The 22,445-nt window shown below is 44.1% G+C and overlaps 1 long non-coding RNA gene and 1 other non-coding gene across 2 annotated transcripts; both read right to left on the bottom strand.

The window, feature by feature from the left end:
- Window positions 1-436: 436 nt before the first annotated feature.
- On the bottom strand, window positions 437-10,470 carry LOC119087945. Its single transcript, XR_005091498.1, has 3 exons — window positions 10,416-10,470; window positions 8,915-8,916; window positions 437-450 (listed from the first exon to the last, which is right to left on the bottom strand). It is a non-coding gene; the product is annotated as an uncharacterized LOC119087945 (long non-coding RNA).
- On the bottom strand, window positions 10,399-10,470 carry Trnae-cuc. Its single transcript has one exon. It is a non-coding gene; the product is annotated as a tRNA-Glu (tRNA).
- Window positions 10,471-22,445: the final 11,975 nt, after the last annotated feature.

Below are 22,445 nucleotides of genomic sequence, written 5' to 3'. Positions count from 1 at the left end.
TATTTCCTTTATATGTAACTTTTATTTTTTAATCATTAAATACTTTTCAATACATGTTTTCCAGTGACTCATTAATGGACCATAACTGTATTGTTTTTATTAAATATTTATCCTACAGCCAATTGTATCTATTAAATGTCACATTGAATGTCTTTGTAAATAAAGTACTTCATGAATCACTAACAAAAATTAAACATTCCATGTATTTAAAAACTAAAGTTGTATATTTGTATTATACGTGGTTTTGTTTTGACCTGATAATTTTATATTTTTTATCTAATCATAACTCATAAGACTATTTTCAAAAAGTTCATGGTCCTGTCTTCTTTCCATCTCATCAGTTGGGGGTCTTAACCAGTTTCTGTCCAGTGTGAGCCACCGTCTGTCTTCGGTCCCACCCGTCATTCACACTCATCTTCAGTTTCCTTAGTTAATATGTTCAGTCTTTCACTAGCGATCTATTTCTAATCTTAAGACAACATTAGAAAGTAAAAGTAAAAAATTATGAGAAATTACTATTTATAAATGTCAGAAGGGAAACACTCCAACTCCAAATTTATCAAAATTCTTTCCTAGGTTGCACAGCAAAAAAAAAAAAAAAACAAAAAAAACAAAAACAAAAACAAAACAAAACAAAACAAAAAACCAATTGGCATGTAAACAACCTGTACCATAGTCAGGTGTGGGACATGGCTGTGTGCTGACGAGACTGCTGGAGTGGGAGCGTCCACTGAACCACTGAGTCCAACACCGTTCAAAGGCCACGGGGACGGACCCTGCACTAAAATCTTGATGCTCTTCACTTAGGCACCCATCACTCCTTCCCAGAGTTTTAGAGTCAGCTTCAAGGACTCTTCCGGTCTTCATGGCATAAAGAGCATGTCAGAAACAAAAAAACCCGTGTGGGGTGGGCAGTGGCACTAACTCTAGTTCTGTGGCCCTGTGGTGAAGATCTGACATGAGGTCAGTTTCCCCATCACAGACAGCAGTAAGCATGTGAACATTCACAGAGCAGATCCAGTGTACTATCTGATTTATTGCAAGCATGGATATACAGTAGGCATATTAATGAGCTCACTAGCAAGCCCTATATGAATCCTACTGTGACAAATCTCACTTGTCACAGCTTGTGAAGTGGATGCACAGCCCTGCCCTTAGCCTCCTCACCACAGAGGGAGGAAAAAGGGACAGGGAGAGGCATAGGCCTGTGCCAGAGCCTGCTCTGGGTCCAGACAATAGCTCTTAAATAAAGAGCCAAGAGCCAGAGCCTCATGGTTAAGTAGGTAGGTCCCGCTCTTCAGTTTATGTTTTCATTCCTGTGCTGTTTCTTTGAGCTGTGTGTGGAGTGTGGGTCCCAGTAGTTAATGAGAAGTCAGAGTTGAGCATTGACTACAGAACACCACCTCAATTCGGAAGGAGTATTTGATCTCCTTCTGTGTGTAAACATACACACATTGGGCCACAGGGACAGGAGCCAACATTTGGTGCTGTTCTGAAATAAGTGATGTGGGTTTGCAGCCACAACAAGGAGATCCAGCTAAGTAATGCACACCCAGGACAATCAACAGGACCAGACAGCAGCAGGCATTAAGGGACCCCAATTCTGTAGTTTAAAGTGTTTCTGGTCCAATGTGATGTCCTTAAATTCTTTTCACCCTTGATTTTGAAACGTAAGATCTCCCTAATCATATTTAATCAAATGATCTTAGACAATATAAATAACATAAAACCCCCTCTGTGTGTGTGTGTGTGTGTGTGTGAGAGAGAGAGAGAGAGAGAGAGAGAGAGAGAGAGAGAGAGAGAGAGAGAGAGAGAGAGAGAGATATTTGCTGCTGCTGTTCAAATCTTTGCCACAACCATCAACAGTTCCCATCCCTTCCTAGAAAACTCAACATTTAAATTTTCTGTAAATATTCTAATCAGGCAAAGTGAGCATCATTGCATTTTTCCAGCCAAATGTTAAATAGCATGGGTCCAACTCCCAGTAAATGTCTGAGCTTGTCTAGTTCTTAGGTCCTTAAATGTGTGGTCTTCCATCATCCATGTAAGGAGAGACTATGTCTCATGAAGTCAAGCTGCTGGCATATCACTGCCTCCATGCATGTGCACATAACCCTACCTCCAGGAAGAAAAAAATCGCCAAGGAACCATGCCAAAGGGTGGGGACAGTGAACAAAGGAAGAAAGAGGAAAGATTCTGTAAGGAAACTGTCTACCTTGATTCATTGCCGCCCACACATCAAATACTATGGCTGTTCTTCAGCCTTCTGCAGCAAGGGCTTCTAGATTCCTGAAGATTGCCTCACCAAAAGGTTAAGCTCAAAGTCATGGACTTTGCCTTCTGCGTAGCCACCACCCAGCCAACCCCCCTCACTCTGACTTGGGGCCAGGCTGAGGATGCAGGCACAAGGCAAGGATCATCTCTGCCGTACGCTGTGCTCTCAAGGATTAATTTTTCTTTTCTCAAGACTGATGGTGAGGCTGGAACTCATGGAGAGGTGATGGTGAGAAAGAGAAGAGAAATTAAGCAAGAAAGGAGGTCATTTAGAATTTGCTTGGAGAGGATGTATCTGGGGCCACTTTCACAGAAGCTGGCCCAGCTTTCCCACAGAAGTGCTAGGAAAAGGTGAAGAACTTCCTCTCTCCCGCTCCTCTGCTGTGACTCCTTACTCTTCTTAAGTGTCAAAGGAAGAACTGACCCAAAACCCTTGGGCAGCCCCTGTGAGGCTGAAGAGGGCCTGGGTAGGCCTCCTGGCACTGAGAAATCCATGCAGGGTCAACTTATTCACCCCTGTAGTCTTGGCTTTGTTACTGTGATGTTACCTAACAAGTCTCTTGCCCAACCCAATAGTCTTCATCCTCTCCCATTGAGAAGAACAGACCTTCTGCTTTGCAGGCTCACTTTCTATAGTTTCACTACTCTTGGTCAATCACAGTCTGAAGCAGCAAACGGAAAAGCCCCAGACTTAACAACTCATGTCCTAAACAGTGTACCACCTAAGCAAGGTGATGAAATCCCCGCCATGTTGCCAGTACACTGCCTCACCCAGGAAGTGACTCATCTTGTGTCCAGCGGGTCCACACTGTGTATACTGCTCACTCTAAATTACTCAGTGGCCATTGTGGCGATCATGTTATCATTGCACCACAGTGCTTATGTTCAGACTACCATTTCTAATGGCCCCAAGGGCAAGAGTAATGATGCTGGAAGTTGAAACATGCCAAAGACACTCTAAAAAGTGCTTCCTGTAAAAGAAGGGAATTTTTGCCTTAGTAAGGAATGAAAAACATTGTAGACTGAGGGGGCTAAGACCCAAGATAAGGGCAAATCTTCTTTCTATGAAATCATGAGGGAGGAGAAACTATAGTGTTATAATTGTCCACTGTCTTAATAATTATTGCTAGCTACACTGTCTTGTAGGCATGCATGTAGGCATGGGTGTGTAGGGGAAAGTGTTTTGCATATGGGCTTCAGTGCAATCTGCATTTTCAGACAGCGATGGGTGGGGGATGGGCAGCATTTCCCATGGAGAAGCAGTTGGTGTCATTGTCGGGTTGTCAGGAGCCACCCTCTCTCCCAGCCCGGGTCTTGTCACTTTTGTACAGGCAGGTGCTCTCCTGGGTGTGGGAGACCTGTTAAAGGCATTCCTCTCTCCCACCATCGAAACAATCACTCCCACTAACCCAGGGTTTCATGCCTAGACTTCCACCTCTGCTTTTCAAGGCAGTATTGGGTCCCTTTCTTCTTTTGGTTCCTTTTAAAGTCTGTACTTTTGTCACTGTGAAAACATATTGAAACTTTAACCCCACGACCAGTTTTAAGTGGATGCTTCAGTAGTATGTGCTCACATTGCTGAACAACAGAACTACATCCCCTTCTCAAATCAGTAGCAGCCCCAAGAAAGATGGCATATTAGTCCCTGGTTTAGAAGGTGGATAAAGCTTTTAAATAATCTCCCTTCAGTGGGATAGACTAAGATGGACAGTGGGAACAGGGGGTGCTGGCACACAGTATTAGTCAGGGAGTGATGGCAGAATTGGGGGGTTCCACAGGCTACCTTGTAGCCTGCTCCCTGTCTAGACCACACAGTTTCAGTGCTGTCCCACCAACAGCAAGGGGTGCATGTAAAAGAACAGTATTGCTGTTGATCATGTACAGGTGATCCTTAAATCAGGGTACAAACCACTGTGAAAAACATGTTGCTAAAGATAAACTAAAAACAGTGCTTTTGTAGTCCAAAAGCATTTCCTTCATAAGCTAAATATTCACCACTGTCGAGCATATCATCAAACACATTGCAGCTCCTAGAAATAAAATTATCTAACGGAAACAGTGGAAGAGAGCAAAGCCATTGGCACACTTTCAGATCTGCTTCCCAATACGGTCACAAATGCCTGAGAGAATGAAAAAGAGGAAAGGTTCTTTGGCTGGTGGTTTGAGGTTTCAGCCTGTGGTCAGCTGGCCTTGTTACCTTTGGACCTCTGGTGAGGCAGCACTTTCTGACAGGATCATGTGGTGAAGGGAGTCTTTCCTCCACCCCATGGGAGCCAGGACAGCACAGAGAAAGAGGGTTGGGTTGGGTGTCCAATATCCATTTCCAGGTCATCGTCCCTCAACGTAACTTCTGTTCCCTAGGGTCCACCTCCTAAAGGCTCCACTCTCTGCCTTTAGCACCTTTAGGCTGGAGGTTAGACACCAACAGAGGGCCATTGGCGAGCATTCAAATTCTACACTATAACAAAGACTAAATTTTAGGCTTGTCTTTCACCTACTGATAGCAGCTGCTTCCTAGACACCACAGCTGGGAGTGAATGCATAACCATCGAAGAACTTCTTGCTTTGTAAAAATGTTGTCCTTGCTTGTACTGTGAGTTTCTGTCTTAAACATTTCAAGTGTGGCGTTCACGAGCATGAAGCACGCTCACCTTGTTGAGCGATCATCACCATCACCCACCTCCAGAACCTTGCGTCTTCCCAAAATGGACACACTTCTCTTAAATGCAGCTCTCCGTTTCCCTTTCCCAGGCCCCGCCATCACCTTTACTTCCTTCTCTATGAGTCTGTCACTGCCGATAGCTTTCATGAGTGGAACCACATGGTATTTGTCCTTTTGTGATTGGCTTATTTGTCTGATAAGAATACCTTCAAGGTACATATGTGTTACGGCATGTGTCAGAATCTTTCTTTGTTTAAGGCTGAATGTTACTCTGTTGCATGTATATATCACATTTTGCATATCCATTTATCTGTAGATGGACACCAGTTGTGTCCACCTTTTAGCCACTGTGGATGATGCTGCCATAGATATGGGTGTCCACAGAGCTTCCTGCTGCTTGAATGCTGTGACCGTGGACAGATTATGAGACATAGCTCTTTGTGACTCTTTTGATTGTGTTGCCTGGGACCTGGTATTGTGGTTTGGAGTCTGTTTGCTTTTATGGTGACTTTTGACCTCAGAGTTGGTCATCATAGTGAAGTGGTGATGATTTCCTCTAACTTCTTAGAAGGTGGTGGGGCCAGACCTGAGAGTTGCATCCTCAGATTCTAAGAAGGGGTTGACTCCCAGCTGTGACTCTGCCAGGGATTAGTATCTTGACTGAAAGCATTAGGAGGTGAAGCTTGGGCAAGATGCTGAAGTTTTCTTAAAATGATAGGTCTAAATAAGTCTAAAAGCCTCCATAATCCCAGACCTGAGTCAACACTGTCAGGATAGAGGGCTAGTATGTGGCTACAAAGGCCCAAGATATTCTAATGACCAAGAATGTAAGACCATGGGACCTACAGACAAAAAAGCATTCATACTTATTTTTTTCTGAAAACTTGACTGTGTGAAAAAAATATGATAAATGTGTTGAATATACATAAGCCATGGTGATTTGAGTTGGTGGAGTTTTTTCTTGTTTCCATGTGAGAACACGTGTACCTCTCAGCAGGTGAGCCTTTGCTTTGGTTTCATAGTCTTGTTCTCAGGCCAGTCCACAGGCTGGGTGATGCCACCACACTTTGATCAATTCTTTCCTGTGGATCATTGGTATTTTGTCTCTTATGGGAAGCATTTATGTCTGAGGTATCTTCTTACTCCACCCTGTAATCAGTGGTCCAGCTGTGACTGGCTCTCCCCTTCTCTGCAGTTCTCTGTGTGTACGATGAGGGAGTGGGTTTATGTCACTCAGACAGACTTTGGTCAGTCCCTGCCTCTTCTTTTCTTCATACAATTATCTGGAGACGTGTCACGTGTGTTCCACTAGTGAGTTATGACAAGAAGATTGGAAAGGAGTGCAGAATGTGGCAGAAAGGAAGCCTGAAACTCAAATCTTCCCCCAACCCTTTTCCTGTTTGTTTTTTGAGACAGGGTTTCTCTGTATAGTCCTGGCTGTCCTGGAACATGGATGGTCCTAATCTCAGAAATTCGCCTGTCTCTGCCTCCAGAGTGCTGGGATTAAAGGCGTGTGCCACCACCGCCAGGCAACACTAACCTGCTTGCTAAACAACAAATACAAGCTGAGCATGCTGTCCTCTGAGCACTGTGACTCCCGTCCCTAATGTCATACAAGACAAACTAGTATCGATTGACTGAAATGTGACTAGAACCTCGGTGACCTCATTAAGTCCTATTAAGTTCTACCAAGCAGCAGGTGTAGAGCATGACATGGATAACGCAGCAGTAAGTTTCCCTTCCTCTACTGATGTCCCTCTGGGAAGGAATAGCAACCGACTCCAGGGTGATCCCCAAGGGACATGCCAGGCTCTGCAGGAATGAGACTGGAACTCCAGCCTTGGCAGCTCCAGGTCTTTCCTTGGATAGCTTGGAATCCTGTGAAAGCAGAGTAGTTTGTTACTCCGAATAACCCAAGGGCTGCCTTGCTTGGAATTGCAGTTGGAGGCCCTCCTGGGTGACGCTGCCATTGTTGGGTCTCAGGTCTTGGGACAGCCTGTGAAACTTCTCTAGGATACACAGTGTGTCTGTGTTCACTCTCCAGTTACCATGCCTGGCTTCTGAGCAGTACAGTCACCTGCACCCCAAACCTCCCTGCCACTGAACACCAGGTGGCCTCTTGACAGGGAAGAGGAGGTACAGGTGCATTGTTAGCATAGTTTTCCAGAACAATTACTTTTATCAGCCTGGCTTTCTTGTTATAGAATGTAGTCCTTGGCAGGAAGTCACAGGTCTGTTGACTCTGTAAGTAAGATAAACAAATCTCCTTTGACACACAGAATGGCAGTGTCTGTGACTTCCCTCACATGGAGCAGGGCAGTTGAAGTCCAGTGGAGCAAAGGACTGGGTTCAAATATGAAGCAAAAGTCAGGCCTAACTATATGACCAGATGTTCCTTTAGAGACAAGAAGGAGTGGACCACATCTGCCTCACCTAGGGGGACTCAAGCCAGGGAGAAAGGTACTCAGAGACAGGGTTGGCCCACTCACAGCCCAGGAGCAAATGTGAGCTTGCATGGGCTACTTCAAATGGGTCCCGTTTCCTGTGTGAAGCGATTGTCTGTGAAGTTGAAAGACAACAGAGACATTTTGTTAGCTGTGCAGTTGATCAATGAAAACAAAGCTTAGATGTACAGCCATAAAGAAAAAAAAAAAAAACAGCCTTCCCCACCCCCTTCTAGTATCATTTGAAGCTAGCTCAATGAGGATTAAAAGTAGCCCTCTCCTGCTCCCGGATGAAAAGTAGGGCCATCTCCCTGGTTTGCTGGTCATTGGCAACAGAAAATCCCACCAAGACTTTAAGACATAAATGCAAAGCCAACCGGGACAACAGTGTTCACCGCAGACATCACCTTCACTGATCTGGTAAGCCTTTGACAGTGTCCCATGACGGTGAGGGCTGGTGTCTTGTTTCTTCTTTATTTCTCTGTTCTCTTGCAGGCTCTAGGCTTTGGTTTCGTTGAAGGCACAATGGGAAGGAAGAGATGTAAGTTAAGGGTGATTGATACCTGCCTGAGGCTGTCAGAAGACAGTCTCAGGGACCACAGACCTGGTGGATGTTTAGAGCTGAGTCTCCTGTAGGCATCTTCATGCATTTAATAGGGGTGAAAATACAATTTTTGAAAGCACTGGAGAATTGCTTGCAATTCTTAAAATAAAAATAGTATATTTTCCTCAGAATAATTCCAAGTTAGTATTCAGGAATTTGGATTTATTTGACAGCAGAAAAAGCAGTCAGTGAATAGATAGCAAACAGCCATGTGTTAGACTGAGGATGCTCAGAGCGCGAACTCCACCTCCCGTGGCAGGTACCAGTTTAACTTGTCTACATCTCACTTACAGCTATTTTTGCTTCTCTCTTTTTTGGTGCTGGCTTTCCTGGCCTCTGAAGCTGAGTCTTATGGAGAGAGTGGCCTCAAGTCCTTCTTCCATGGTTGGGTAAGGTGTCCAGGTCACCAAGCCCAAAGGAACTGGGTAATGTCCTTATTTTTACTGAAGGAAGGAGGGCCTGGCTCAGCATCACATCCTGGAACTCTAGTCCTTTTATGTTAAAAAAAAAAAAAAAAAAAAAAAAAAAAAAAACAAAAAAAAAACAAACAAAAAAAGAGTATCCCAACTATGGAAATGGAAGAATATTGCAAGATTTGAGAGAAATTAGGAAACTCAATCAAAGTACCTGTCACATAGTCAAAGTCAATAAGCATGAATTCAAGAATATTGAGACTGGATGGGGAAGAGAAAAGGGTTGTGTACTTACAAGCAACACCCAAAGGTCCTGGTTGGGATAAACAATGCTGCCACACTCAACATCAGTTACTTGGTGCACCAGGCAAGATTCAGTGGATAAGTCTGTGGTGGTTTGAATAAGAATGGCCCCCCATGAGATCATGTATGTGAATGGTGGTGGTACTACTTGAGAAGGATTAGGAGGTGTGGCCTAGTTGAAGTAGATGTGGACTTTTTGGAGGAAGTGTGTCACTCCTGGTGGGCTTCGAGGTTTCAAAAGTCCAAACCAGGTCCAGTGGCTTTATCTTCCTGCTGCCTGTGGATTTGGATTTAGAACTCTCAGCTACCACGTCCATCACCATATCTGCCTGCATGCATGCAGCCATCCCCTCCCCCCCAGGATAATAATGGACTGAACTTCTGAAAGTATAAGCTGGCCCCAGTTAAATGTTTTCCTTTACAAGAGTTGCTGTGGTCATGGTGTCTCTTCACAGAGATAGAACACTGACTAAGACAGAGTCTGAAGCTTAATCACTGTTTACAGTTTTGTTTTGCTTTTGTTTTTGTTTTTTGTTGTTTTGGGTTTTTTTTGGTTTTGTTTTTTGAGGACAGTGTGTTACAGGTTCTGAGTAACTGTTTCTGATGAGTTCGTTGAAATAGTGGGACTGGAGAGATGGCTCAGCAGCTGAGAGGACTTGTTGCTCTTTCAGAGGACTGGAGTTCAGTTCCCAGTATCCATGGCAGACAGCTCACAGTGTGACTCCAGCTTCAAGGGGTCTGAAGTCATTTCCTGGCTTCTAGCGGCATGTGCGTGCAAGTACTTGAAGGCATCCATGTGACACACACATATATAAACAAATCTTAAAGAGTGGGACTAGAAAGAGTTGTCATGATCAAAACCTCAGATAAGATAATCTGTGAGCAATTCTAGGAATTTTGTTGTTGTAGAGATGATGCATTTGACTTTTCTGTTTCTGGAGTTTGCTAACTTTCCCACACTAAAACCCAAGGAAATAACTGACACTGATTTAAAGTAGATTGTAGATTCACTGTCCTCAGCTGTCTGCTGGGTGCCCAGACCAGCAACACCCAAAGACATTGGGTAAAGCTGACCAGAGCCCTTACAGTGCTCCAGGACACACGGCATCCAAACTTCATCTGGGTGGGGAAACAGGACAGTGGCTGCCTCAGCCAGAGAGAGGTGTCTGCTCTTCTCCCACCCAGTGCCTGGACAAGCTGCTGGTAGGTGCCCTCCAAAGAGCTTCCTTGACCACAGCACTCAGGACATAGGCACAGACGCTAGACGCTCTCTGCTAATGACATTGCAGGGCCACGATATCTGCTGTTGCTGGGTGGGAGGGCATCTGCTCAAGAATACTTCTAGAAGCAGGTGTATGGCTTTTCTATAACCCATGATACTAGCCTGAGTAATTCTAGGACAGTGGTTCTCAACTGGAGGGTCACAACCCCTTGGGTGATTGAGTGACTCTTTCACAGGGGTCACTTATCAGATATCCTATATATTAGATATTTACATTACAATTCTTAACAGTAGCAAGATTGCACTTATGAAACAGCAACGATATAATTTTATAGTTGGGGGTCATGACAACATGAGGAACTGTATTAAAGGGTTACAGCATTAGGAAGGTTGAGAACCAATGCTCTAGGAACATCCTCTGCTTTAATTCCGAGTATACAAGGTACACGGTTGTTGCTGGAGGGCTTCTCTCCAGGTTCCCTGACCGGGAAACGAACCCGGGCCGCGGCGGTGAGAGCGCCGAATCCTAACCACTAGACCACCAGGGAGCGAGCCCTGGCCCATCCAGCTCTCGGGTCCCCCGGCGCCTCCCCTCGCCCTGCCTCGTAGGCGTGACAGTTGCCAGAGTCTCAATGGGGGTTGGAACTTCCAGATCCAAGCTGGAATGGCTACCCACTACACACGGTGAAGACTTAGGATTTGGGAATGGCTGTACGATGTTTTGCTGGCATTTCGATCTGGTTGTCTTACCGCTTTCCTCATTAATCATGACATCTGCCTGTGAACACATGATATACCCTGTGCTGCCTGCACTTGAGTCAGGGGGTCCCCTATTGCCCCCCTGGATCTCTGCCCCATTTTCTGGTCAGCTCACACTGTCTTCTGCCAGTTGCTCTCATGGGATTCCCTGGGAAGCCTTGCCAGCTACAGATTCCCATCAGAATCTTGCAGCCAATGTGCTCTCCTCTTAATCAGAACGGGATCTAACGATGTCTTTGATCTACATGAGTGATTCAAAGTGTGCATTTCTTTCCGATCTGAGTGGCAAACTGAGTCACGTGGCACTCATGTGGCATACTTCCACAGGTATTCCGTCCCTTGGGGAACTGGAACTCTTTCTGTAATCATTCTCTCTCTTTTCCTTGTAGTCATGCAATTTGCGGAGGACTGAAGGAATATTGAATATTGAAGAGGTCAAAGGAAAACAGAGTGCTAGGGCTTCTGTTCTCAGCTCTTTTTGGTCAGTGGGAACCTGGTGCTTTCGGGCAGATGTGCAGCTACCAGGTCTCTAGTGGGAGAGGAGAGTCAGGAGCACCTAGTAAGGGACAAATGCCTTCTATACCTCACTCAGCACATTCAAATTCCCTTTCAACTTGTTACCATTTCCTCTCAGAAGCGGGAGAGTTAATTAAACTTGTTTATTTGGTTACAATTTTGATAGTCTCATAAGTCATTACAATAAATTTTCACTTCTGCCTTTTGTGGGCCAGCACAACTTGATCATGAACCTTTCTTCCAGGACTCAGTATCCATTTCCTGATTACACTGATGTTTTCACCTGGCTTCTCCAGCTCTCTCCCCAATTCAATAGAGAGAGCTAAGAGGAGAAACAGTCACCATGCCCTCTGTCTGCTCCGGGCCACATCCCAAGGCCTCCACCACTCTCCTCTCTCCTGAGCAGTCTGAGGAAAGACTCTAGCATCTCCATGTTGTTTGCTGTCAGGCACCAGAATAGCAATGGCTCTTCCTCCCTCCTTCAAATCCATCCTTCCCCCCATGCTTGCTTCACAAGCACAAAAGAAAGAAAACACACTCACATCCTGATATTGGCCAGGTTTCCAAAATAATTAAACTTCCCTCACTTTCAAAGAGACAAGTTCCCTGTGACTTCGGTGCTCAGATGTTCAACTCCAGGGGCTTCTTAAGCTTTGTTTGACCTTTCCTGGAGATCTAGGGATGTCACAGCAGGCCACCTCATGGACTGAGGGACAAATGTTTTGTCATCTGCTTCCTGTTGTCCCGGCAGCTTGGGCGGTGGGGAGGCGTGGTTGGAGATACTGCTGCTAAGGACAGACATGAACTCATGTTCGGGACACCAGAAGGAAGCGCTTCATGCATTTCCACACTCTGCCTTTTTGTTAGGATCTGCCAAAGTCAGTTTAGAATCTGATGAATAATATCAGTCCCCTCCCCAGGAGTCTCATCCCAGGCTCTGGTACCCATTGACCAGCATTACTTGTTAGCAGGCACCATTATATCTTCTGTGGGACTCCTTATTACCGAGGGTGAGTCTAGTGACTCCGCTGTGTACCTGCACTTTGACTGCTCCATGGAACCTTAGTTCTCTGCCATGAAATAGGGACACCAATTTCCATGTCAGGTCTTTTACTATCTACAGTGATTCATGCAACATCTTTTGGGTTGTGTTTGTACAAAAATAGGCATCAGTGCATTGCTAGTGTTATTGTTCTTAACGAGTGAGTGTTGTGGTTGGATGTGCTTTGAGCATGTCCCTGATGTGTTTATGTGTTGGTGACTTGGTCCCTATCCTGTTGGTGTTGGGTCTGAGGGAACCTTTAAGAAGTGGGACCCAATGGGAGATGCTTGGGACACTGAGAACTGTAAAGTAGTTCTTGTGAAACCCTAGTTAGTACCCATAAGGGCAAGTTGGTTCAAAGGAATCAGCCTTACTGTGAACTGGGCCTTGGCTCCCTCCCCTTGTGCTTCCCTCTTCACAGTCCCTCCTAATGTGATCCAGGTTCCCATAAGCTCCTGTCAGAGGATGAGCCCAGAGTGCCCAGTCTTTCATCCTCAGCCTCCCCACCTGTGAGCTAAACAAACCGCTTTTCTTTGTAAGGTTCCCAGCCATGTGTATTTTGTTACAGCAATGGAAACCGTAAGGATAGTGGATGTTTTTGACCCTCTTTGAATCTTTGCAGGAGATCGTTCGCATTAGAAGAGCTACAGGAGAACAGATAAGGACTGATCTTCCTTTTCCAAAACCACTGGAAAGTAAACTTCTGTGTGTTAATATTAAAACTGAGAGACTATGAAAGAAAGTGTTGATGCTTGGAGGGACAGTGGGCATGGGGTGCCTACCATGTGAGCAGATTGAACTGCTGGGCTTTATAGTCAAAGAGTAAAGTATCACTCAAACTTGCATAAAAAGAAAACTCATGGGAAATTTTAATAAAATCCAGTGCTCGCTACTAAATGAAAAATTAGGTTTACCTATGTTCTCCATCTCCAGGACATGCACAATTGCATTTAAAAGATCTATTAATACATTGATATTGATCCCCTTGCTGCGGTCTGCCTTTGATTCTAAAGATTCAGCAAAGCACAAACTAGATCACATGGGGCTTCCATGCTGCTAAAGGCCAACTCAGTGATTTAAAATAAATGGCAATTCTGGGGCTCAGTTTCCTGAAATTGGTATTCAGGGGTTGTAGCTCAGGCTAAGGCTTAATTTGTTTTAATGTTCTTCACCTAAACATTAGCTGCAGTCAAGACTGAGTGAAAAATCACTAGTCAGACTGTCATCTCTCTAGTTTCTCATTCCCTCCTGGAGGAGCCAAGGAAGGAAGTTCATGAGACTCAGGAAGCTCATGAAAATTACAGGACTCATCTGGCCCCTCCCCCAGGCTATGTGATCAGTGAGCAGTTTCTAAGAAAAAGAAGTCTCTTCAGAGGAGCTGACTGCAAGTTGTGCAAGGAGCTCCAGGGATTCACAAGTCATCTCCACACTGAGTTTTTGGTGATGACGCTGCTGAGAGGTTCTTGTGCTTTACCCATGCTCTTATGAGTGGCCCTGATATCCATTGGTTTGACAAGATAGACTTGAGTGGGACTATTTCTTTGCCATCAGTGCCCTATCTGAAACAAACAGATGTTTATTTGTGCCTCCCCAGGAAAAGTTACACAACAAAGACCCTTACAAATCAGGTAAGGACATTAAGCAGAAATTCCCTAATCCCCATGGAGCACGTTTTGTATCAGAAAGGTAGTAAGAATAGTTGTTGCTATAGACAATCAACCCGATTAGTTCCAAGCCTTGAGTCCTAGGAACCAGAGAGAACTGAGATGCCAGAGCAGAGAAGGGCCAAGAAATGGAAAGGGTAGAGAAGATTCTCTGTAAAAACAACAAGACAGGTGAGGTGTTTGGGCTCTTAGTGGGGCCACGGAGGAGGGATTTTCGGAGGGGAAGACTAAGAGAGGTGATAAATGCTAAACAGGCAATGTGGACATGGGCAGGCAGGAGACAAAACAAACATGCAGGGGACTGTAAAGAAAATAAGCTGGAACTCCTTAATGTCATAAATACAGAGCATCAGAGAGAAGGAGAAAATGAAAGGAGTGCCAGGCTTGGCCTCCAGGAAGGCTGCTATGAAAAGATGCTCCCGTTGTACGCATTCTCGGGGCTTTTGCATTCAGTGGGTTCTTACTGCACACAGAGATTCACACTGATTGAGGCTGTGCTACATAGCCTAGGTGTGTGACAGGTTAGGCTACCTGGGTTTGTGCTAATACCTTGTGATGGTCACAGGATGATGAAGTCAGCTAATGATTAATTTCCTAGTACCTGTCTGTTGATAAGTGACACCTGGAATGATAACTGAGCTCTGCTGGCTTTACTCTCCCTGCAGAATGTCTGCTCTTAGTATCTCTTGACCACACCCCACTATTGTGGTAGACGGCCCTGATGCCCTCCTAACCCACTCTCTTCTTACTCAGGTCAGGGTCATGATTAAGCAGGGGTGGCTTACCTCACAGAGCTAGAAGATGGACGTCAGAGGTGAAGGCATGGGCAGGGCTGGTTTCTCTGGTTTCTCTCTCCTTGACTTGCAAATGGCATCTCCTTGGTTCCCACTTGGCTTTACTCCAATCTTGCACTGTACTCCGTCTACTTCTTGCAAGGACATCAGACTAGATGAATGCACACCCTAATGAGCCCACCTTACTGAAACAACCCCTTAAGGACACTAATATCCAACACAATCATATTCTTTGGTACTGGAGGTAAGGCACTCAATACATGAATTTTCTGAAGGAATACAATCCAGCCATAACAAGATCTGGGCAATGAGAGTTTTGGAAGATAACACCCCAGCAGAGTCCACTGTCAGGGCAACACTGACAGATGAGCCAGGGATGCTCACACCCAATGCTCTGGGAGCTGCCAGGCCTCCAGAGCAGAAGCACCAGTGCACTCACTGGTCCTCCTTTGTCAGCAACATCTGGGTTCCACATACATCTTTGGCCATTGAGCTCCAGATGTGGAGTCATAAACAGCTAACTCATCTTCAGTCTTTAGCTCCTCTTTCCACAAGGCTGGAAACTGAGGCCCAGGGCCTGCTGATGGTGGCCCTATGTGTCTTTCCCACATGAGGGTGTGAACAGAGCCTCTTTCCCTCCCCAGGACAGAGGGTCTTGGTCACCAATGGACAGCTGCACTGCCTGCCCCATCCCTGAGGACAAATTTATCTCCAGAAACTCTCCAGCCTGCATCTTCCCAACACATCTGAGGAGATGGTGTAAACCCCTGGTGATGGGAAGCGTGTCTCCTTGGGCTGGGGTTGAGCCTCTTTCTGTGCGCTGCTGTGAAATGTCACTTCTTAGACTCTGAGATTTTTTAATTATATGACACAACAACATCACAGTTTTCTTTAGACTTCTTCCATGGTGCCTTTGCTGATGATGCTTCCTAACTTGCTTTCGTAGCAGATTGAATTCTATGGAAGTTTTACAGGAAGATAAGGTAAAGGAAGTGAGCTAGTAGCTTTGATGTAACCACTGCCATAGCCATGTATCATCCATAAATATAGCTGTCGACATAGCAATAGTCACTGATGCAGCCACTACCATAGCCGTGGACTGCCCACAGCCGTACATGTGGACAGAGTCACCACAGTAGCCACAACCCCAGAAATAACCAGAAGACAGTACCATAGCCATAGTCAAGACATAAACATGGACATGGACATAGACAGTCAGCATCGCAGCCATAGCCATTGCTATAAAAACAAATCTGTAGATAGACACAGATGCCAACATGGCATACTCCTATCAGTGGTCCTGTCTCTGCAAAACCTGTTCAAGGAAAAGACATGCAGAAAGGAGGCCTTCTTCTCACTAAGGGGGCTTTCTCATATTCCCAGCATCTCTCACCTCTCTCACAGGCTATGTGCACAGCATGACGTAACATCCTGGTGCTGGCTAGAAAGTGGTGGGCACCCTCATGTACACACAGATGGGTCTGATTCACACTACCCTGGGTTTTGTTGGCTGTTTCTGGCCGTCTTCATTGGCTCGTGTCATGTCATGGTTAAAGCATGGAGTCCTGTGGGAGAAAGGCCCAGTCATTCACATGAACTTGGTGTTGCCTTGGGTTTCTGATCATTTTCACAGACATGTTACCGCTCCCATTTTTAGGGTAAATGGTGGCTGTACAAACATACTTTTTCTTACAGACATTTATCATGAATCCCACTTGACTCTCCTGGGCTCTCAAAGCTGCCCTGAGTTGTTTTGCCTTCTAAAATTCATTGTGAGTTTTGGACATCAGTGTTAAAAGGAAACAACTGGGGACTTTGAAAATAGCTCTCATAAGTCTGTCATAAGATGCCATGGCCAGAAACCTTAGAAAAGAAAGTTTAAAGCTTGTGGTTCCCGAGGTTAGAGTCCACAAGGACAGAGGGAATGGCTGGAGCTGCAGATGGCAGCTCACATCTTGATCGCAAGTAGGGGCAGAAAGCACACTGGGAATGGCATGAGTCTTTTGAAACCTCAAAGGTCACCCCCAGTGGCACAGCTTCTCTAACAAGGCCACACCTCCTAGTCCCCTCAAACAGCTCCAACAACTGAGGACCAAGTATTCAAACATATGAGCCTGTGGAGCCCATTCTCATTCAGACTACCACATTCTGCTCCCTAGCCTCTACAGTCTCATGGCTATATCAAAATACAAAATGTATTTAGCCCAACTTCAAAAATTCCCATGGTCTTTCACAGTCTCAACACCGTTTTAAAGTCCAAAGTGTCTTCTGAGACTCAAGGCCATCTCTTAATTATAATCCCTTATAAAATAAAACATTATTTAAAAAAAGCAAATTACATACTTTCAACATACAATAGCACAGAATATACATATACATTAGCTTTCCAAAAAAGAAGGAACAGGGGCATAGTGAGGGAGTACTGGACCAAAGCAAGACTGAAACCCAGCAGGACAAATTCCAAATCCTGTTACACCATGTCTGATGTCAAAGGATGTAGATGGCTCCATCCTTCCAGCATTGCTGACTGCAACACACTTCTCTCTCTTGGGCTGGTTCCACCTCCTATTCATGACTCTCCTTGGTAGACATCCCACAACTCTGGCATCTGTAACATCTTGGGGTCTCCAATATAATCCAGGCCTTACCTTCACAGCTTCATACAACAGCCTCTCATAGCCACCATGCAGGGACTCCCTTGCCAAACACCTGGTCTCAGAGGCTCTCTTTAACCACAGAACAAGATTCTATATATGACCCCTTTACTCCTATACCCTCTGTGACTCTAAAGTGAGGACCATGTGGCCAATGCCAACAGGTTCAGCTACCTGCTTGGGATGAAGCCTGGCCACCTTGAATCTCATTTGCAGCAGCTTTCCTTTTTTGTTGTTGTTTCAATCCTAAATTCTTTAAACCATTTCCTTTTACAAATTGGAAGCTTAACTGGATGTGGTCTTGCCCTGAAGGCACCTTGCACCTATTCCTTTTCAAATCAGAACCCTCCTCAATCTCCTTATCGCTTTCAGCACAAGCCTTGGCTCCAACATTAAATTTTCTGATACTCCTTTTTCTTTTTAAACTGTACATTTTGTATTTCTTTGCTCTACTTGCTCCCTCTCATTGTAGACCTGCATGAAAGTGATTACTAATAACCACATGACAGAGTCAATATTGGCCTGCCTTAAAATCTGCTCCATCAAATGAATTTGTCCATTACATTATATTTGGCCTCAGGAAAATTCTTAGGACAAGGGTGCTGTGGATATCACTCTATATAAATAAAACACTGATGGCCAGTGACCAGGCAGGAAGTATAGGCGGGACAAAGAAAGAGGAGAATTGGGGAAACAGGAAGAAGGGGAGAGAGACACTGCAGCCACCGCCAGGACAAGCAGCATGTAAAGATGCCGGTAAGCCACCAGCCATGTGGCAAGGTATAGATTTATAGAAATGGGTTAATTTAAGATAAAAGAACAGTTAGCAAAAAGCCTGCCATGGCCATACAGTTTATAAGTAATATAAGCGTCTGAGTGATTATTTTATACATGGATTGTGGGACTATGGGGCTTGGTGGAACCTGGAGAAAAGCTGTCCAGCAACAAATGGCACCCAACGGCTCGAGTTTCCACCTTAAACCTGAGAATATTTAATAACCAATTCTAAATAGAGCCAAAACCAGGTGTTCCTGCTTCTTGACTCATATAGGCAGCTAGATGCGGCAAAACTCAGGTTTGAACTACTGGCGGGTTCCTGGCCTTTGCGTTTGACCAGCAGTATGGCAGGAATGAGGCATCTGCCAGTGGCACATTACACTGTGTGGTAGATTTAGTCTTTACTAGTATCAAAAAAAAAAAAAAAGGTTTCTGGGCTACACGCTGCTTTGATAAAAGCTTAGACCCACTATTTCTGAGACTTGATGACTCACAAAACTAGCGGAAAACGCCATGTTAGTAAGCTGAAATGGGCGGAGCCAGCAGCCACAGTGCCATTTCAGTCTTAGAATACTACAGTTTAAAGCAATAGATTCACAATACGTAGGCTTAAAAGAGACAAAAAAGATAAATTAATATAAAAAAGCCGCGTAAAGATGAATATTACACAGACAATCTGGATTGTGTTGTCTTTGGGATTTTTAAATGCAAAAAAACATTTGATCAAAAAAGATGTTGAGCCGGGCGGTGGTGGCGCACGCCTTTAATCCCAGCACTAGGGAGGCAGAGGCAGGTGGATCTTTGTGAGTTCGAGGCCAGCCTGGGCTACCAAGTGAGTTCCAGGAAAGGTGAAAAGCTACACAGAGAAACCCTGTCTGGAAAAACCAAAAAAAAAAAAAAAAGGAAAAAAGATGTTGAATTAAACCAATATGTATATTTTAAAGGTACCTTGACTTCAAAATTTGGATTTAAGGATATGTTGCTTTGGAAAAGAGGTTCTGTTTTTGTTTCCACAGAAAGCCAGAGGCTGTGGATTTGTTCCAGATTAGGATACATCAGGTTTGACCAGCCAAGACCCCCTGAAAGATCTCCGATGACACCATGGCCCAGATGATCCAACATCCAGAACGGTTTCAAGGCAACTGACTCCCACAATACAACCTCAAGGAGTACCCCATAGACCTAAAATTTTCTTTGCGTCCCCATAAGATACAGTGCCCCCCTCCAGCAGGAAGTAGTAAGAGATGCTACGCCCAAATTCCCAAATATACCAAGCTGGCTTTAGAGGTGGAATTGGCTCACTCCCCCTCTAAACCCAGACATATTGCTTTAAAAAAAAATGGTTAAGAGATTCTTGTGTCCCAAATCAGAAGAGCCCTCTGGTGTGGGACAGAGAAAAACAAATATTTTTATTTAAAACAGGTTGATTATAAATGTGATCTCTTTCTAAAAAAGAAAAGGGGATATGATATAGATATATAGGAGGATATGGAGATGATAAGATAAAAGGATAGATTAATCAACCTACTTTTAAAGAACAACTTGTTTAAAATGTTTTACATTGGTATAGATTTTAGTTTATGTTTAAAATGTTTTACATTGGTATAAATTTTAGTTTATTGATACAAACTTGAAGTTAATTTTGTTATACTGTATATATTATATATATATATTTCTATTCTTGTTTGAGGTATTATGTTTAACTCATTTAAAATTGTAATGGATAATTAAAAATAGATTAATAATTAGTCATCTATGATAATCATATTTGTAGCCGTGTTAGTTAAGTCTTCTAGGTATATATAGATATATTTCAGATAGATAGGTAATCTTCAAACACTTCATAGACCTACAGAATATGGCATTTAAATAACTTAGAAATCTGTTGACGTGATACACAATTGCTCCTGGCTGTACCAATTTGATCCCGAGAGAATGTTGGGCTTCTAAGACATTTCCATTTGGAAGTTTGTCTTTTTGGCACAAAATAACCTACTGGGCAAAGAACTGCCCTTGCCTTGACGGCTGACAGTACGAATGCAATGCTGTCCTTTCTGGACAAGCAGGACACAAGGAAAGCGACCACTGTACTCTGCCAAGACAGGGTAAGATGGTCTTTCAGAATTCCTGCTTCTGAAAATGGTCTGTCAGATACTCTAGGCCTGTAGCCAATTTGAATGCACCAACAATGCTGAAAAACATTAGGTGACTATCCAGGCTGCCAGCTGTCTTGGTCTACTCTTGCAAGATTCTCGAAAGTTGCTTGCATCCGTCTACCATTTCTCAGGTACCATTATGTTCCTTCTCAGGTCTTTGATGTGGTTAAAGACTAGATAGTTGTAATTTCCTCAGTTATGATAAAAGATAAGGTAGATATAAAACCCTAAACTCACAAATATAAGATAGATAGGACATCTTCTTTAATATTGTAACTGTAATTCTTGCTCGGTAATTGTTTTGTTATATATAATTTTACCATGTTAAAGTTAAAACCTTCCTTTTTAAAAAAAAAGAAGAAAAGGGGAAGTGCTGTGGATATTGCTCTATATAAATAAAACACTGATGGCCAGTGACCAGGCAGGAAGTATAGGCGGGACAAAGAGAGAGGAGAATTGGGGAAACAGGAAGAAGGGGGAGAGACTACAGCCACCGCCAGGACAAGCAGCATGTGAAGACTCCGGTAAGCCACCAGCCATGTGGCAAGGTATAGATTTATAGAAATGGGTTAATTTAAGATAAAAGAACAGTTAGCAAGAAGCCTGCCACGGCCATACAGTTTATAAGTAATATAAGCGTCTGAGTGATTATTTTATACATGGATTGTGGGACTGTGGGGCTTGGTGGAACCTGGAGAGAAGCCCTCCAGCAACACAAGGACAAAAGCAACCAGGTTCTTCATCAGAATGTCACAGGAATGGCCTCTAGTCCAGTTGTTTTAAAGCCCTTGCTTCCCTCTGAAGTCTCCTGAGCCTCCACAATCCATGACACTCACACTACTGTCTTCCAAGATCCTGCTAGAATGACCCATTATGCTCTGCTTATAGCTTTCAACTACTTTTCCAGTCCAAACTTTCAAAGTCTTCCACATTCCTCCAAAAAAATCCCATGGTCATGCCTGTTGAAGCAGTATACCACTCCCTGGTACCAACTTTTATTTAGTTAGAGTTTTTATTGCTATGATAAGACACCATGACCAAGGCAACTTACGAAGGACTTAAGGTTTCACAGGGTTAGTTGATGGTGATAGAGTGAAGGCTTAGCAATAAGTGGTTGGAACAGGAGCGGAGAGCTCGCACCTTGATCCACGAGCAGAAGGCAGAGAAGGAGCACACTGTGAATGGCGTGAGTCTTTTGAAACCTCAAAGTTCACCCCCAGTGACACACCTTCTCCAACCAGGCCACCTAATCCTTCCCAAAAAGTTCCAACAACCAATGACCAAGCATTCAAACAGATGAGCCTGTGGGGGACATTTTCATTCAAACCACCAAAGATGGGTGATTCTCTAGCTTCATACAGAGCTTCTCAATGCATCTCCCTTACAGTTTATGCCCTTGACACCAATTTAAGTAATTGTTCACACCTATCTATCAGGGCATGATTGTGATCACCTGCTCCCTCTGTTCTGCTCCAGAGTCTACTCTTATTAGAGTAAATCATCTCCCTGTCCATGGTGGACTTCCGTGAAGAGAGATTATATCATTATGTCACATCAGCACCAGAAACAAAAAAGCATCCTGGGTAATAGTATGAGCTACAGAAGCTCTCACTCTAGGCTGTGGTTAAGCATTTGTGGTACATTGTTTACCTCTTCTGCTTTGATCAAATGTTCTCCTCAACACGGGTGTCCAGCCTGTAAATACAACTTGGCTCTCTGTCAGAAGAATCTGATGAAAGAAAATGTAGTATTAAATGGAAGAGGAAGTCTTCATCACTAAGAGAGTAAAAGGGAAAAAAACAAAGGGCACATAGGATCCTTTAGTAGGATGGGAGACACCTGGGGTGAGCAAGGAAATGATGGGTGTGAGGTAAAATGTCTCAAAGATTATAACAGCAACAACACATTTCCTGAAGCCCTATGAGGAGCTGAGTGACATATAAATGACATATATGTGTGTATGTGTGTGTGTATCATATATTTTTACTTAGATGACACACACACACACACACACACACACACACACACACACACACACACACATTCTGATTCTGCTCCTAGCAGAAAAAAAAGTGGCAATTTGAGCCAGGTAGTTCTTACCCATAGAAAGCTGTCTGTCCTGTGCACTGTAGGATATTTAGCAAGATGTCTGGTCTCCAGC

This window comes from Peromyscus leucopus, chromosome 5 (assembly GCF_004664715.2).
Source record: "Peromyscus leucopus breed LL Stock chromosome 5, UCI_PerLeu_2.1, whole genome shotgun sequence".
NCBI classification, from domain to species: Eukaryota; Metazoa; Chordata; class Mammalia; order Rodentia; family Cricetidae; genus Peromyscus; species Peromyscus leucopus.
Note: the sequence above shows the minus strand (reverse complement) of the source record. Positions and strands in the feature narration are given on the sequence as shown.